Raw genomic sequence first — 17,240 nt, 5'->3', positions numbered from 1 at the left:
TATTTTTGAGAAAGGAATAGCATCAGAGGACCTGTGGTCATATTTTGGGGAGAGTCTATATCTCAACAGAGGTGGTGTTGGATGGATTAGAATGTCTGAAGGTGGCTAAATCTCCTGGTCCTGACCATATATATTTAAGAACACTGCAAAAGGCTAGAGAAGAAATTGTACAGGCCCTGGCTGATATTTTTGCATATTGTTAGCCACAGGTGAGGTCCCGGGAGACTGGAGCGTAGCGAATGTTGTGCCATTATTCAAGAAGGCTGCAAAGAAAAATCTAGGAAATATAAACCGGGTAAGTGAGAAGTAAGTTAGGTGAGAAGATTCTGAGGGATATAAGATACACATGCATTTGGAAATTCAGAGTTTAATGAGGAACAGTCAGCATTATTTTGAGAGTGCAAGATCACAAATTTGTTAGAGTTCTTTGATGAAGTGACCAGGAAGGTTGACGAGGGTAGTGCAGTAGGTGAAGTTTATATGGCTTTCAGTAAGGCCTTCGATAAAGTTCCACATAGTAGGCTGCTCTGGAAAGCTAGAATGCATGGAATCCAGGGGGAGCTGACAAATTAAATACACAGTTGGTTTGATAGTAGGAAGCAGAGGGCAATAGTGGAAGGATGCTTGTTGGACTGGAGGGCTGTGACACGTGGTGTGCTTCAGGGGTTGGTGCTGGGCCCGTTACTGTTTGTTATCCATATCAATGATTTGCATGAGAATGTACAATGAATGATTAGTAAGTTTGCTGGTGACATTAAAATGGGTGGTGTCATGGACAGTGAGGAAGGTGATCAGAAATTGCAGCAGGACCTTGATCAGCTGGGGAAGTGGGCCAGGAAATGGCAAAATGGAGTTTAATATAGATGTGTAAGGTCTTGCATTTTGGAAAGTTAAATGAAGGTAGGAATTTCATGGTGAATGATCGGATCTTAAGGAATTTAATAGAACAGATGTACCTCGGAGTTCAGGTGCACGGTTCTTTGAAAGTGGAGTCACAGGTGGACAGGGCAGTGAAGGAGGATTTTGGCACACTGGCCTTCATCAGTCAGGACACAGAGTATAGAATTTGGGGAGTTTGTGTTGCAGTTGTACGGGGCTGCATTGGAGTATTGTGTTCAGTTTTGGTCACCCAAAATTTACAAGGATTTTGCCAGGAATTAAGGTTCTGAGTTACAGGGAGAGGATGAACAAGCTAGGACCTTTTTCTTTAGAGTGTAAGAGACCGAGGGTTCTTATAGAAATGTATGGATAGGGTGAATGCACTCTGTCTTTTTCCCAGAGTTGGGGAATTGAGGACTAAAAGGCATCAGTTTAAGGTTAGAGGAGGAAAACTAAAAGGGATCCTGAGGAGCAACTTTTTTTTAAAAACACAGATGGTGGTACGCACATGGAATGAGCTGCCAGCAGAAGTGGTTAAGGCAAGTACATTAACATTTAAAAGGCATTTGGACAAATACATGGATAGGAAAGGTTTAGAAGAATATGGGCCAAGTGCAGGGAAATGGGGTTAGCGGGGATGGACATTTTGATTGGCATGGACCGGTTTGGGCCAAGGGACCTGTCTCCGTGCTGTAGAACTCTATGACTAATGGATAACCACCTATTTAAAAGGAAAGGCAGAACATGGCAGGAGAATTATAGCCCAATCAGCTTTTCCTCAGCAGTTTAAAAAAAAATCGAACCCTGACAGAAGGAGCGAATAGAAGATCTCAAAGTGAGGACTACAATAAAAATGGATTTCAAAACAGAAAATCTTGCTTGACCAACTTAAACTTTTGAGAGGGCAATAGAGAGATAATGGTAATGCAGTAGATATGATGTATCTAGACTTTCAAAAGGTCTTCAATAAGGCATCTGATCACAAGCTAATGAATAATGCTAGAGAAAATAGATTGAGTTATAGTACAAAGGACATTACAGAACAGGAACAGGTTCTTCAGTCCATGATATTATGCTGAACATGACGCCAAATTAAACTAATCCCTCCTACCTGCTCTTGGTCTGTATCCCTCCATTCCTTGCATATTCATGTGCTTACCTAAAAGTCCCTTAAACATCGCTGTCATATCAGCCTCTTTCACCACCCTGGTAGCAGGTTCCAGGCTCCTACCACCACTCTGTGTAAGAGACTTGCCCCCCTCACAATCTCCTTTGAACTTTCCCGCTCTCACCTTCAATGCATACCCACTAGTATTAGAGATTTCTTCTCTGGGGAGAAAGACTTTGACCATCAACCCAAGCTATGCATCTTAAAGTTTTCTAGATTTCTATCACATCTCCCCTTAGTCTCTGCTGTGCCAAAGAAAACAATCTGGTTTTTCTAGCCTCTCGTTATAGCTCATGCTATAGAACTGGTACTTTTTGATAGGAAGATTAGAGGAGTCACGTATGGCTTAGAAGGTGAGAGTCAAACTGGGGTGCAAGCAGCTAGGGATTTCAAAGTGAAGTTAGCATTCTGCTGGTGGTTTAACCTCACGGTCACAACACCTCAGGCAAGAGGCGAGGTTGAGAGCTTCATAGTCACCTCAGCTCATGCGGGAATTGAACCCACACTGTTGTCGTCACTCGGCATTGCAAACCAGCCATCCAACCAGCTGAGTTAACTGACCCCCTATTTAGACTGGGAATCTGTGGGAAGCCAACTGCTCACATAATTTGGAAGCTACTCTCATTCTGACATGCACAATCACAGGAAAATCTTCTATCTTTGCCAGCTCTGGCAGACAATTAATCCATCACGATCCCTAATGGACTGTCAGCTCCTGGCCGGAAGATCTCGATTTCCCCGGTATAGGACCGGAATCCCCCTTCAACAGGGGGATTTGAAAAACCCCAAAGTGTGCACACTCAGTACAAAGGTGGACTCCACAATAAGGTATTAATTCAAACATCGCAACAGAACCGATCCAATTATGACACTCAAAAACAGAAGATTATCACAGGTCTGCTGCAAGGTAGTTGTCACTGCTTGATGCAGTAGATCACAGGCAATGGTCTGGGAGAACCTTGTAACTTAGTTACAGAATTGAGAATGGCATCGCTGTAATCAAATGGTTCCAGACAACTACCATCTCACAGCCCCACACACTGCTGTTGAGGAAGAAGAACAACAAATATTTGCCCTTTGTATTTGAAGCCAGAGATCCCTCACAATGGGGTGCAGAGGCCCATTGTTTTCTACTAATGGAAGTACCATGAGAACAGAGTCTTTCCTGTCTCAATCAGAGGATGGAATAAACTAAAACTGGGCAAAATTCAGCAGGGTGGGAGCAGGCCGTGCGGTTGTGACGTTGTCATATAGATCATAAAAAGAGGATGAAATCGAAGGAACTTTACTGGAGTTGGACATTGCATCAGGATTGTTCAAACTGACACAATCCGACAATCAACACCAGACAACTAACGGTGTGGGAGATTGTGTTCTAGCCAAATTGGAGTGATATCGGTCTGAGGTTTTGTTTTTGGTAAGGATTTGGGATGAAATGACATAGCGTTTTCACCACATTTTAGATTTCATGGTCATCACCAGGCTCTTCATCCCAGAGTTTTTTTTTAAAACTGAATTCAAATTCCACCATCTGCCCCCAGCAGGATTTGAACATAATGCCCCCAGAACAGCTTACAATCCCTCCCCTCTCTAGTTCTGATATTCACAAAACCACCCTGAAATATTTCAGTGGAACCAAGTGGAGCTGTGTCATCTATTTCAGCAGCAGGTCTGGAGGGCAATGCAGTTTGAACAAAACTTTCTGTACAAGGACACTTCAGGAAATGTCAGGCAAAGTCTTCACTTGAACCTTTGCTGGTAATGAGCATTTCTCGCTAACTTGGTACTTTCCACTGCTTGGCAAGCAGACAGTCAATAAGAAACCACAGAAGGCTTAGGTCAGGTGTAATTATTGCAGTTCAAGCCGGGACAAATGAAACCGACATAAGGCTCCTCTTACGACGAGAGAAAGCTGTCCCTCATGAGCCCATGCTGCAGGAGATACACAAAGCAGCACTGTCAACAGTTGTTATTGAAGAACTCTCTCTCCTTGGAGTCAGCAATGAATGCTTCAGCACCAATTTTGGGCTAAAATTTCCTCCTCTCCTAATGAATGGTCTATGATGCTGCAGCTTTCCTCCTCCCCATCTGGACATAGTTTCAAACATCCGCTCAAATGTACTTCAGAGAGGGAAAATAATTTCGCAATCAGTTTATTTACTTTGCCACAGATGAATCTGGCTTCAGGCAGTTGGCAGGAAATGAAATGATTGCAAAAGTCTGATAAAGAAAATATTGAGTATTAATGTATGTATGAATATGAAAAGGCTGCTCTTGCTACCACAAAGTACTGGAGCGGAACAGATCAGGGTGTCTTTGATGGTCCTGGCATCTTCACTGTCCAGCCAGAAAGAACTCCACAGAGGCTGGCATCCTGTCACCAAGTCACCCTTTACTTACACACTCCTTGACTTTAGTACTGCCTCATTCAGAGTCAAATATCTCTGACACACCCCATTTTATCTATGAGCCAAGACACTCTGATTGGAGCAGCCTCCCATCCACTCATTCCAACTACACTTCCCAATGCCTCAGGAAAGCAGCCAAAAGCCCCATCCCACCCCACTTATACATTCTTCTATCCCCCTTCCCTCAGGCAGAAGATATAAAAGTTTGAATACATGTATGAATAGAATCAAGAAATGTTTCTTCCCTGCCGTTATTAGACTTCTGAATGAAATTCTCTGTGTACCTCCTCTCCAGCCATAACAATGCATTCCCCACTCTGTCCCATTACCGTAATGCACTTTATATGGTACTGCACGCAAAACAAAACATTTCACTGTGCCTACATGCATGTGACAATAATAAATCAAATCAAATCAGGTGGGAATAGTTGTTGGGGTGTGTAAATAGTGAGTGTGCATAGAGGTGGGGTGCTAGTTTGAGGGCAAGAGGCTTCTTATTTTGTGAACATATATCACTTCCAACATATGGATCTAAATAGGACACAGAAGCAAAGGAATCAGAGTACAAACTGCAAATCACTAAACAAACTGGCAGAGATTAATCATGACATTTAAAAAAGCAAATTAAGTTTGAGAATTGTCTGTACCAGAACAGAGTTCACAGGAAACCAAAATCAATCTTTAGAGACGAAATAGAAACTCAAATTCATTGTCCTTTTGTTTAGTTTGCTGTACCTGATGTAGCTACTGTCAGGAATAGAGACCCTGGATGATAACTGGGTGCAGGAGTTGAATGAGAAAATGGCTGAGTGGTTTGCCCTCTGCACTGTCCTTAACAACATGGATGCTGTCAGAAGCATGTTGGAAGAATGCCTGCCCCTTTAGCGTTTTTTTGCTGACTGTACAAATCCCCAGCTTCCATAAACCAGTGTCAATTTAATTGCTTCATGACTAGAACACTCACTCGACTCCAGTCCCCTGGATTTCTGTCCTCATAAATGTCACTCCTGCACGCACCAGCCGACAGACAGAAGAAAAGGGAGTTGCCAGCCGGAGGAAACCCTGCAAGTGTCAAGATCAAGGTATCGTCGTAAACACCAATGAAAAACCGAGAAAATCCCTTTCTAACCTTTGACTCAGAGTCATACAACACAGAAACAGACCCTTCGGTCCAATCAGTCCATGCTGAACATAAGCCCAAACTAAACTAGCTCCACCTGCCTGCTCCTGACCCATATCCCTCCAAACATTTCCTACTCATGAACTTATCCAAATCTCTTTGAACAGTCTAACTGTACACGCATTCAGCACTTCCTCAGGAAGTCCATTGCACACGCGAACCACTCTGTAGAAAAATCTGTCCCTCATGTCTTTTAAGTTTCTCTCCTCTCACCTTAAACATGTGACACCACCCCACCACCCCCTCCAGTCTTGAAATCCTCATCCTTGGGAAAACACCTTAACTCTAGCTATACCTTTCATTATTTTATAAACTTGTATCAGGCAACCTCTAAACCTGCTATGCTCCAGTGAAAAAAGTCTCAGCTTATCCAGCCTTTCTTTATAACACAAACCTTCCATACCCAACATCATCTTGGCAAATCGCTTCTGAATCTTCTCCAGGTTAGATATCCTTCCAATAAATGGGCAATCGGAACTAGACACAATATTCCAGAATGCTCAATCCTCTGCCTCTGTCCCATATGGGGGCCACTCAAAACATTCGCTATTTTCCCCCCAACACACCACTTATTCTGTCACAAGTAGATTAAAATGACACTTTTGGCAATACATGCTCCAATATTTAATGTACTGGAACGAAGGATTCGAGCAGTCTGAATTCCTCTCTGCTATCTAATCTATTCAGATCCGCATTCCACAACGAAGCACTGGGATATTCAGAGCATAATAACCAAAAAAAAAATGACATTGATCAACAAAGGGCGGCATGGTGGCACAGTGGTTAGCACTGCTGCCTCACAGCGCCAGGGACCTGGGTTCAATTCCCGCCTCAGGCGACTGACTGTGTGGAGTTTGCACGTTCTCCCCGTGTCTGCGTGGGTTTCCTCCGGGTGCTCCGGTTTCCTCCCACAGTCCAAAGATGTGCGGGTCAGGTCAATTGGCCATGCTAAATTGCCCCTAGTGTTAGGTAAGGGGTATATGTAGGGGTATGGGTGGGTTGCGCTTCGGCGGGTCGGTGTGGACTTGTTGGGCCGAAGGGCCTGTTTCCACACTGTAAGTAATCTAAAAAAGTGAATTTGAAGGCATGGTATTTAAACAATGTAATACATATAAGAGTGAAGACAGTGACACATGTTTCTGCTTAACTGCACGATTGAGTTCTTCGCTCAGTGGAGTGACTCTGTTCCACTTCCAGGATCCTGTTATGACAGTTGGCAATGAACAAAATTTATTTTTTATTATTTCCAGAGGAACAGCTGCGATTTGTTGCTGAACAGTCATGAGTATTTTTGTAAGAACTAAAAGGTGAGGGCATTAACTGGGGAACCCGGATTCAGACTATGCAATGTCCTTGTGTGTTGGTGCAGTTACAATGGGCCAAATGGCCGCCTTCTGCACCATAATAATTCTGTGATTACATGTGGGAATCTGGGTAACTCGGACGGTGGGTGCATGGTATCAGCTGAACGTCAATAACGTGAGGTCCTATCTCAGCTCCACAAGAGGCAGACTTGGGACCTACCATTTTTCCCTGCTTGCTGCTCCACAATCACGGCACGTTGCCACAACTTGGTGAATAATCACCAAGGACCCCATCTTATGTCAAAGAAATGAAGACGATCAAAGGTCTTAATAAAAATCAAAAGAGCTGGAAATCAGAAACAAAAACAGAAATTGGTGGAAAAGCTCAACAGGTCAGGCAGCATCCTGGGGAGTGAAATCGGAGTCAACGGCCTTTCCTCAGGATCTCAGAAAATCAAATTGTTTGTGTATTGGCATCTGCTTTCCAGTGCAATGCCTCTAATGTCAGGGAAGCGATGGCCTGGTGGTATTATCATCGGATGTTAATCCAGAGACCCAGGTAATGTTCCGGGAACCCGAGTTCGAATCCTGCCTTGGCAGATGGCGAAGCTTGAATTCAATAAAAAAATCCGAAATTAAGAATCTCAAGGTGTTAGGAAAAAGCTGTCTGATTCACTCATGTGTTTTAGGGAAACGGCAATTCAACAGCAATGCGGCTGGCTCTAAACTGCCCTGAGGGCAATTAGGGATGGGATGGACAATAGATGAATGAACTGTGAATAATACAAAAAATTATGAGATTGGTTCTACACACAGAAATGAACTAAATCTTTTCCTCTGAGTGATGAAATATAAAGACCAGCATTCCATTGGACTTTTTGAGTACTTTCTGTACAGTGATTTATTTTCACAAAACATAGATTCATAGAAAACATGTGCAGTAGGCCATTCGACCCTTCCAGCCTGCACCAACACTCAATATGATCTTGGCTGATCATGCAATCCCATTCCCGCCCTCTCTCCATACCCTTTGATCCCTTTAGCTGCAAATGCCAAATCCAGTTCCCAAAGCGGCCTCAACAGCTTCCTGTGGAAGAGAATTCCACAGGTTCACAGCTCTCCGAGTGAAGAAATTCTTCCTCATCCCAGTCCTGAATGGCTTAACCCTTATTCTTAGACTGTGACCCCTAGTTCCGGACTTCCCCGACTTTGGGAACATGCTTCCCGCTTTCAGCCTATCCAGTCCCATCAGGATTTTATACGTCTCGATGAGATTCTCCCTCATTCTTCTACATTCCAGCAAATACAGCCCAGTCAATCCAGTCTTTCCTGCCATCCTGGGAATCAGTCAGATGAACCTTTGCTGGATTCCCTCAAACTATGTCCTTCCTCAGACTAGGGGACCAAAACTGCACACAATACTCAAGGTGAGGCGTCACTAAGGCCCTGTATAACTGCAACAAGACATCCTTACTTCAGACACTCAAATCCTCTTGCTATGAAGGCCAGCATGCCCATTAGCTTACCTCACCGCCTGCTGCACCTGCATGCTAATCTTCAGCGACTGATTCATCATGAAACCCAGGTCTCGTGGCAGTGACATAATAATCTGCTTTCCTGTTTTTGTCACTAAAGGGGATAACCTCATATTTGACCACATTATATTGCATTTGCATTAGTTAAAGCAAAAGACTGTCATTAAGAAGTGCAGCAATAGATATGGACCATAACCTCTATACGAAGATGCATTTTCTGAAATGTTAATATAGAGTAGCATTGACTGGACATACGTCTGTATCTTGGGCTTTTTTTTCCCCCCAGAAAGAGCAAAGGAGAGTGGCTAAAGCAGGGGAAACCGCTACATTTGCAAAGAACACAAGCTGCAATTAAAATCAGATCAGTGGAAAAACCAGAATTGGAAGAGGGCTGATGTGTGAGAAAATTGTAAAGCCGGAAGAGATGACAGAGCTGGGGAGCAGCAAGATCAGGGAGGGATTGGAAAACAACGATGAGAATTTTAAAGTGGAAGAGATGCAAAAGCAGAACCTAAAGTAGGCCAGTGAGCTGGGTGTTCTGGAAACAGGACTTGATGTGTGTTACAATACAGGCAGCAGACATTTGGCTTAATTGAAGCATATCATCTCATACAGCCTGAAGGAATGTTCAAGACCTAACTTGATTTATTGTTGTCACATGCACCTGTTATGAAGATATGGGTGTAATGTACCTTTAAGAGAGTTAAACGCAGCAGAACTACCTGACACAGCACCAAGTGTTCTGAATAAGGTAACAATGTGACACTTGGTCAAAAGCTAAAGTAGCTGGTTGCCTAGAAATGACAAAACAGATTCGAATCAGGCCAATCAGTTTAAATTATATCCTGAAAAATACCAAATTCCAATCAAGTTTGAATTTAGTATACTGACAATCTTAAAAGTCAATGACACAATCCAATGCTTTGGGGGTAGAAGACCAGAGAAAATTGAACAATTGAGAGGACAACTGCCAAGACAACGACATCTGCAAACTGCCCGGAGAATAGCTCTCCTAAAGGAACCTTTATCCATCCATCCATCCATCCTGTGAAGCATAATCCCTAAGAGGAAGAAAAGACAACACAGGAAGATCCAAATAGAAGATTCGACAGCTGGCTGGTTTTGAAAACTGGAATCTTTGGTCATTCTTAATCTGGGGTTGGGGGGTATTATAGAAAGAAAGCTAAAAGATAGATTAGAGGAAGATGCAAATAGTTGTTAGTTAATTATTCTCTGTTATACTTTAAGAAATAAAGTTGTTTTACTTTAACTAGTTCTTGGCCTCTCGAATTTTCACAGATTACTGCATGAGATAAACCTTTTCTGTGTTGCTGGTTTAAATTAAGCAGGACGGTTTACCCCCATGGTATAACATACTTAAGTACAGTGAAAAATTTTGTTTTACATGCAATACAGATAGATCATAACACACATAATGAAACAAGGGATCCAACGGTAAATATTAATTAAGGGTTAATCAGGTGAGAATTGATGGGGAGCCAGTTATTAGTGGGTTGAGAGTTTTGTGAAGTGTGGTTCACTGAAATAAAGCTCTCACTGCACTTTGGAGTATAACAATGGCAGCAGATGATGGTGAGTCACGATGTAAAAGTTTTGGGATATGATTACTCACCCCTATTTTCTGAAAATTAACTTTATGATCTGTGGAAGAATGATGTTATAATGTGGACCTCAACTACTTCCTTACCAAAGGAGCAGCAAGTCATGACCTTAGCATTTTGCCCACTTGCAAAATTTCAAACTGATAATCGGGGTGTGGTGGTTGTTCAATTTAACAAATTTACAGGTTTTTATGAAAATGTGAACATAACAATTATGAATAGGAAGCAACAGGAAGTCTTTTCATGATGAAGTCTTCTAAGAGGGCTGTGCTGTAATAGACAAAATGGTTCATAACGTGTTGACAGATCAGTTGAACAGTTAATATTGTCTCCACTTCTGTGGGTTGTCCATACTAATAATTTGCTGCAGATAGTTGGAGGTTATGGTCCATGTCAGTTTATATTTGGTTGGAATTCTAAGGTTACATCAGGCAATAAATTTGAGAAGGGGACTCCAATTGTTTTGAAGTGTTTGAAAGCACAGCAAGGCTTTCATTAATCTCAAAGAATTTGGTGAGCCTTAAGACTTCAGGTAAGACCAACAGAAACTGGTTTCAATCGGGGAAACATGGCTAATTAAGAGAGAGAGAGGGTTTTAAAGATGGAGAGGTCGGGAAAGATGGAAACATAATAAGTGTGCAGCATGGGAAACAGACTGTTTGGGTACACTCTTCAAGGTTGTGTGATATTGATTACAAATTTGCAAATTCTGAAGGAGTTATAGAAAATAGTGAGTAGCCAGGTACTTCCCAGGCTCAATGTTTCACACACTCTTTAAGGATAAAATTGTTGCATTTTACATGAGGACAGAAATTGCTGGAAAAGCTCAGAAGGTCTGGCAGCACCTGTGGACAGAAATCAGAGTTAACGATCCGGATTGAACGACCCTTCCTCAGAATTGATAGTAACTCGGAAAATGTTGGTTTATTGCAGAAGATAAGGTGGTGGAAGGGGGAAAGGAGTGGGGATAGAGCCCCAAAGAGAGAGAAAAACAGTTGGATAGACAAAGGAGTGGCTGAGAAGGTGAATAGCTATTACTGGGAACTATTAGTGGCTAACAATGGGTTAGCAGACAATGTGGTAACAAAGCCTACTGTACTGGGGTAGGGGGAAGGACATGGGAGAGCTCAAGCCCTAAAGTTGTTGATATTGAGTCCAATTTCTGATTTACAGCAACCACAGTTCTTTCAGTTTTTATTAAGAGTTTGCTGCATTTGACAGTTTGTCCAGTGATGGACAGATGTGTTCCAATGGTCAATGTGAGGCCATTTGTCCCAAAGGACAACTGCTAAAAGTGGACATGATGGTCAAGTATTTACCAGATGAAGGGCTTTTGCCCGAAATGTCGATTCTCCTGTGCCTCGGATGCTGCCTGACCTGCTGTGCTTTTCCAGCAACACACTCTTGACTATTTACTAGAAAGGGCTAGTCAGTGAAGAAATGCAGCTATTGTGAGTAAGACAGGGAAAGCGTCTGGAAAATATAAAAGCTGGATGAACGCACACAGTGAATGCAAGAGGTTAGGCACGCAACTTTGGGAGCATGAAATATGAAGATGGAAGGCAAGGAGGTGCAGTGTGAGCTCAATGGTACTGGGAGGGAACAAGGCCCTAGAAAAAGAGCCCAAACCATTGGAAGGAACTCCATATATTTCTGGTGGAGAATCAGTAGCAGTTCAGAAAGAGATGGAAAGCAAGATAGAGAATGCTGTTTAACCAGGTTAAAGAACATAGTACAAATCAGCAGCAGAAACCCATGTGATCAGGAAGGCTCAGTGGCCATGAACAAACTAGGAGATGAGTTAATAAAAGATGCCGCACAATGACAACTTCAAAGCTGGAGAGAATTGGCTGCAGAGGTACTAGATAGGGACAACCAGCCCTATCCCATTACTAGATATGCAATGGAAAGGTGGCCCTTCATGGGACTTCTAACCCTAAAGCAAGGCTGATGGTACAATGTTTTGAGGAAAAACTGGGGGTTCAAGATAGGGGTAGATTCACCAATGGTAGGAAAGACAATTTTGAAAATTTTCTTGTCTTTGTTACCAACAAGTGCTTAGAAGTATGGATCAATTGATATTAAAGCTGCATTTCTGCACAGTGATTAACTCGATAGGGAAGTATTTCTTTCTCCTCAAAGAGACATTCTGGTCATCAAATTTGGAGGTGCCAGTGTTGGACCGGGGTGTACAAAGCTAAAAACCACACAACACCAGGTTCACAACCACCTAATGAAAAAGCAGTTCTCCAAAAGCTAGTACTTCCAAATAAACCTATTGGACTATAAGCTGGTGTTGTGAGATTTTTAATCTTGGTCATGTTTATGCCCTAAACGATTATCCTAGAGTTTAGCACATCCCCATTAGCCTTGTCTTATTAAAATTGGCAACCTTCAGTTAATGGCAGAATCTGCTGTGTTTTACTAGCACCAAAGGTGCAGATTTCAAAAACATTTATGACGCATATAACTGATGTATTTTTGTGGGACAGGAGCAATGAATTTGTAAACACAGTCATAAGTGGGATTAACTCAAAGGACAAAATTGGAAGCCAGGATTTTTAAGGTGATGGATAGATTAATTAAGGATTAATTGGATATGAAGCAATTGTACAAAAATGGGGGTTTGTAATCTGTGAAGTATGAATTTTATGGAGTGAGGCTCACAAAATAAAGCTCTTGTGCCAAGTGTGCATTTGAACATTTATCTTTCAGTGTATGATGGAAGGCAGGTTGAAGACTGTCTGTCTGTTAGCAAGCTTAGAACAGATTGTGTCCTTGATAGTATTTAGAGAACGCTGAGTCCCTAGGTTGTTGGGAAGATGATCATTTACTTAATGCACTTTTAATATTTACACTATTAAGCTTAACACAATGCTGTAGGCAGGAACCATCACATTCCAGAGTGCACTGTCATGAGGTCTTGTACATTACTACTGACATTGGCTGACAAGTTATAATTGTGTAAAAGAACCCTTTATAGTCTCGAGGTGAATGACCAGATACACTGCTTTTCATGGCTCTGGTTGAGCAATAAATGCTTGCCAGAACACAAAGGGTTTATTAAAGAATGTCCAAAAAGGGCCAATGTGGGACATTCAACAGAGTCTCCAGTATCCAGCGAAGGATGCCATCTTGGTAAAAGAGTCAAAGCCAATGCCAGGAATGATCTGCTGGAGGTTGGTTGAACAATTAATCGTCATGTGAATTAAAGATGTTGTACAGCTCTTTGGTGGCTAGCACTTCAGCTAACACCCTGCCTTAATATCAAGTGGCTGTTTGAAAGTTAACATGGCATTCAGGTTGATTTAAAGGAACATTTACTAATTTAGCTTCATTGCTGTTGGGATGGCATCAGGAAGAGGCTGATAAGGCTTACCATTCTCCCTTGTCTCACACCAAATGGGACTACTGCAGGCTACAAATACATGTCATTTGACAGGCTTGGCCTAGCATCCATTTTTCTCTTCCGAAACAAAACAAAAACAAAAACTGCTAGGGAAACCCAGCAGGTCTGGCAGCATGTGGTGAGAAAGTAGAGTTAACGTTTTGGGTCCAGTGACCCTTCAGAACCGATAGTAGTGAGGAAATGTTTGGTACATATGCTGTCAGTATGTAGGGCTTGAGCACATTCTTTTGCATCCTTACCCCAACCCCCACACACCCGGCCTTGTCATCACAAGGACTGCGACCATAAACAACCCATTATCAGCCACTAATGGTCTCCCTTCATTTTCCCAGGCTTACTCCACCCATTTCTTTGTCTGTTCAGCTGTTGTTTTATCTCTCTCTCTCTGCTCATCATTTAGTCCTCCTTCCCCCCTCCTCCTCCCCCCAACCCCACAAATCTTCAGCACATCTACCAACTCTTTCCTAGCTACCAACAATTCTAAAGAAGGATCACTTGACCCAAAACATTAAATCTGATTTTTCTCCATAGATGCTGCCAAACCTGTTGAGTTTTCCAACAAGTTCTGATTTCCAGCTTCTGCAGTTGTTTTTTTTTCCCACTTAGTGCTCCTCTCCAGAACAGATGGATGAGAGCTGGTGATAGACCCAGGGTTGTCTCTGAAGGAGGCAGAAGACCAAGTCAATGCCTCACAATAGGTACCTGTCATGTAACTCTAATTCAGGATAATATGAGTCACTGTAACAGAAGGATCCATGTTATAGTGAGGCCAGAATTACAGTGAGGTTCATGGCACAGTGTATCCCATATTCTGGTGACAATCCTGATGAATTACTATTACATCCCAAAAACAGAAATCCCTTTTGGGACAAATAATGATGGACCAATGAGAATGGAACACAAACGTAGAAGGTCCGTGAAAACAGAACAAGAGACAAGTTGCGTAGGATCTGGTTTGGAGGGAAACGGTCTGCGACACTGGGCTCCGCCTCTCACTCACACTTACTTTGCGGTGGTTGCTGAGTACCAGACAGACAATCCTAGCAGCAGCAGATGACTGAGAACCACACCACTTTGCCTACAACAGGGTGAGGCAACATCTTTCAGAAGGTAATTTTGAGCAATAGCCCCCAGTACCTATATGGGTGTAATGTAAATGGCCAGCTTACTTTCATCTTCACTACAGGTTCTTGCTTCCCTTCGATCAAAGGATCCAATCATTTCCTCTTTGCGACTTGGATTTGTTGTGTAAAGTCTTGAGCTGCAAAAACCAAATCAATTAATACATGAGCCTCACAACCGTCTCTATTTCTGACGGCCACATACCTGACCGGATTTACTCGGGAGCAGCAATCTCTCATAGATTGATGGAGAATCTAACCTACCTGGCACTCAACACCACTCCCACCTACCCACCACTCAGCAGGGTGATTCACAGCGCCAGGGAAGCTGGAAGCTTTAGGAATCTGTGTGGAGTTGCACATTCTCTGTGCCTGTGTGGGTTTCCTCTGGGTGCCTTGGTTTCCTCCCACAGTCCAAAGAGGTGCAGGTTAGGGTGGATTGGCAAAGCTACACTGCCCATAGTGTCCAGGAATTGTGCGGGTTAGGTGGACTAGCCTCGGTAAATGCAGGGTTATGGAGATAGGGGATGGGGGATGGGCATGGGTGGGATGCTGTTCAGGAGGGTCGGTGTGGACTCAGTGGGCTGAGTGACCAGCTTCCACACTGTTTGTGGGGGGGGGGGGGGGTTCTATGAATATATCAGCTGACTGCTGTGGAAAAGGGGCCACATTTTCCCTTCTGCCAGTTATACATTTAATATTGACGAACCCTGTCCCCTGATATTCTTATGCAAACAAAATATGTATTCACTTATTCACATATCAGTGTACCAAAAACACAAATGAAGAGGACTCTTGAGGCACAGTGGTAGTGTCCTTATCTCTCAGCCAAGAGGCCTAGATTCAAGTCCCACCTACTCCAGAGGGGCGTAACAACACCTCTGAAAGGGTTCATTTGAAACAAACTTAAAACGATGGAAAGAACACAAGAATTTGTCATTCATTATTAAAACCCATTTGAACATCCCAGCATCTGGGACGTTTGCAACTACGTATGACAATCAAATTAAAGTTTGTGACATTTCCTTACTCATCACCAAATTTGATAATGCAGTTATATTTTTCAAAGTGCATAGCCTCACATTTTCCCACATTGGATTACGTTAACAAGTCTGGTTAACACTGCTGTAAGACAGCGCCAGGGACCCACATTCGATTCCACTCTCAGAGGATTGTCTGTGTGGAGTTTGCACATTCTCCCCATGTCTGTGTGGGTTTTGTCCTCATGCTCTAGGTTCTTCCCACAGTCCAAAGACACATAGGTTAGGTGGATTGGCCATGCTAAATTGCCCATTGTATCCAGGGATATGCAGGCTAGGTGGATTAGCCATGAGAAATGCAAGGTTACAGGGATAGCATAACGGGATGGGTCTGGGTAGGAAGCTTTTTGGAGGGTCAGCGTGGACTTGATGGGCTTAATGACCTGCTTCCACACTGTAGGGATTCTATGATTGTAACCCTGTCACTTCATGGAGTTGGCAGCCATCTTGTGCCCATTCTAATCAAATCAGTGAGGTCATGGCTGATCCTGATCTTCATTCCACCCATCTGCCTCTACTCCATTTCCATCCAAGACTTTTTCTTTGGTTACAAAATTGCATTTTTTTTTTACTGACGTGTAGGAGGCCGCTGAGTGATGTGGTAGCAGAAGCCATGGGTCACTCTGAGAGGGACACAAAGGGAATATGAAATTCAGCAGCAGGCCACATTTGAAACCTTCCAGTCAGATGCTCAGTCATTCTCAGCAGAAAGCCAAGTCAATCAGGAAAGCCAGACATTACCAGAGGAGGCTCACCATGAGAGAAGCCATGTCCAGGTTTAGGAGGGGGGAGGGTGTGGGTGGAGTCCGCATGGTTTGGGGAGGGAATCAGTAGAGGCAGTGGAAGAAGAAGAACCAGGTACACCTCTTTAGGGGCTCTCCAGAACAAAGAAAAAACAGTAATACTTGGATATCATCGTACTGGCCTTCCATTTTGGAGCGTAACAGATGAGTCGGAGTAGCATGTCTCTTTAATCCATTGTTAGTGTTTCTCTTCTGCATCAGGAAATTATTTTAAAATATGCCGCTGGCAAGTCAATTAAAATTCATTGCTGTTCCATCAACATCAGGGCACCCAGATATTGTTTTTAATGCGGTTCCAACTTGTTACTCAACAGGAAACGGAGTTAATACATTTCAACTGCTCCCTCACTGTTCCTACCAATTGCGGACTGCCTCTTAAATTCCTAGCATGCGCTGGTGGAAAAAACATCTCAAGCCTGAAAACAGCCAGTTTATTTCCCATTCCCAGCTTTTTGTAAGCTGTGACTTTTAATTGATGAGTGAAAGACCTTTATAAGTGGGAATCAGTCACCCTGCACCTCTTGTAAACAAGTGAGTGTACCTGGAGGAAGGAGGAAGACCGAGAAGCAGTGCTCTGAACAGCGTAAGAATCACCTCAGCAAATCACTGGACTGCCTATCCCCTATCCCAATTCTTTCCTGTCTGTGTCTGTCACTGTGTGTTTGAAGAGAAGGTGTTTAATGAGGTTGGTGCTTTACTTGTATGCTCATGGCTCCCAGTTGATCACCTTGAGTCAGTATCTATTAATAATCATCACTCTTAAGCACAGAA

Source organism: Hemiscyllium ocellatum, chromosome 20 (assembly GCF_020745735.1).
Source record: "Hemiscyllium ocellatum isolate sHemOce1 chromosome 20, sHemOce1.pat.X.cur, whole genome shotgun sequence".
Lineage (NCBI taxonomy): Eukaryota > Metazoa > Chordata > Chondrichthyes > Orectolobiformes > Hemiscylliidae > Hemiscyllium > Hemiscyllium ocellatum.
Note: the sequence above shows the minus strand (reverse complement) of the source record.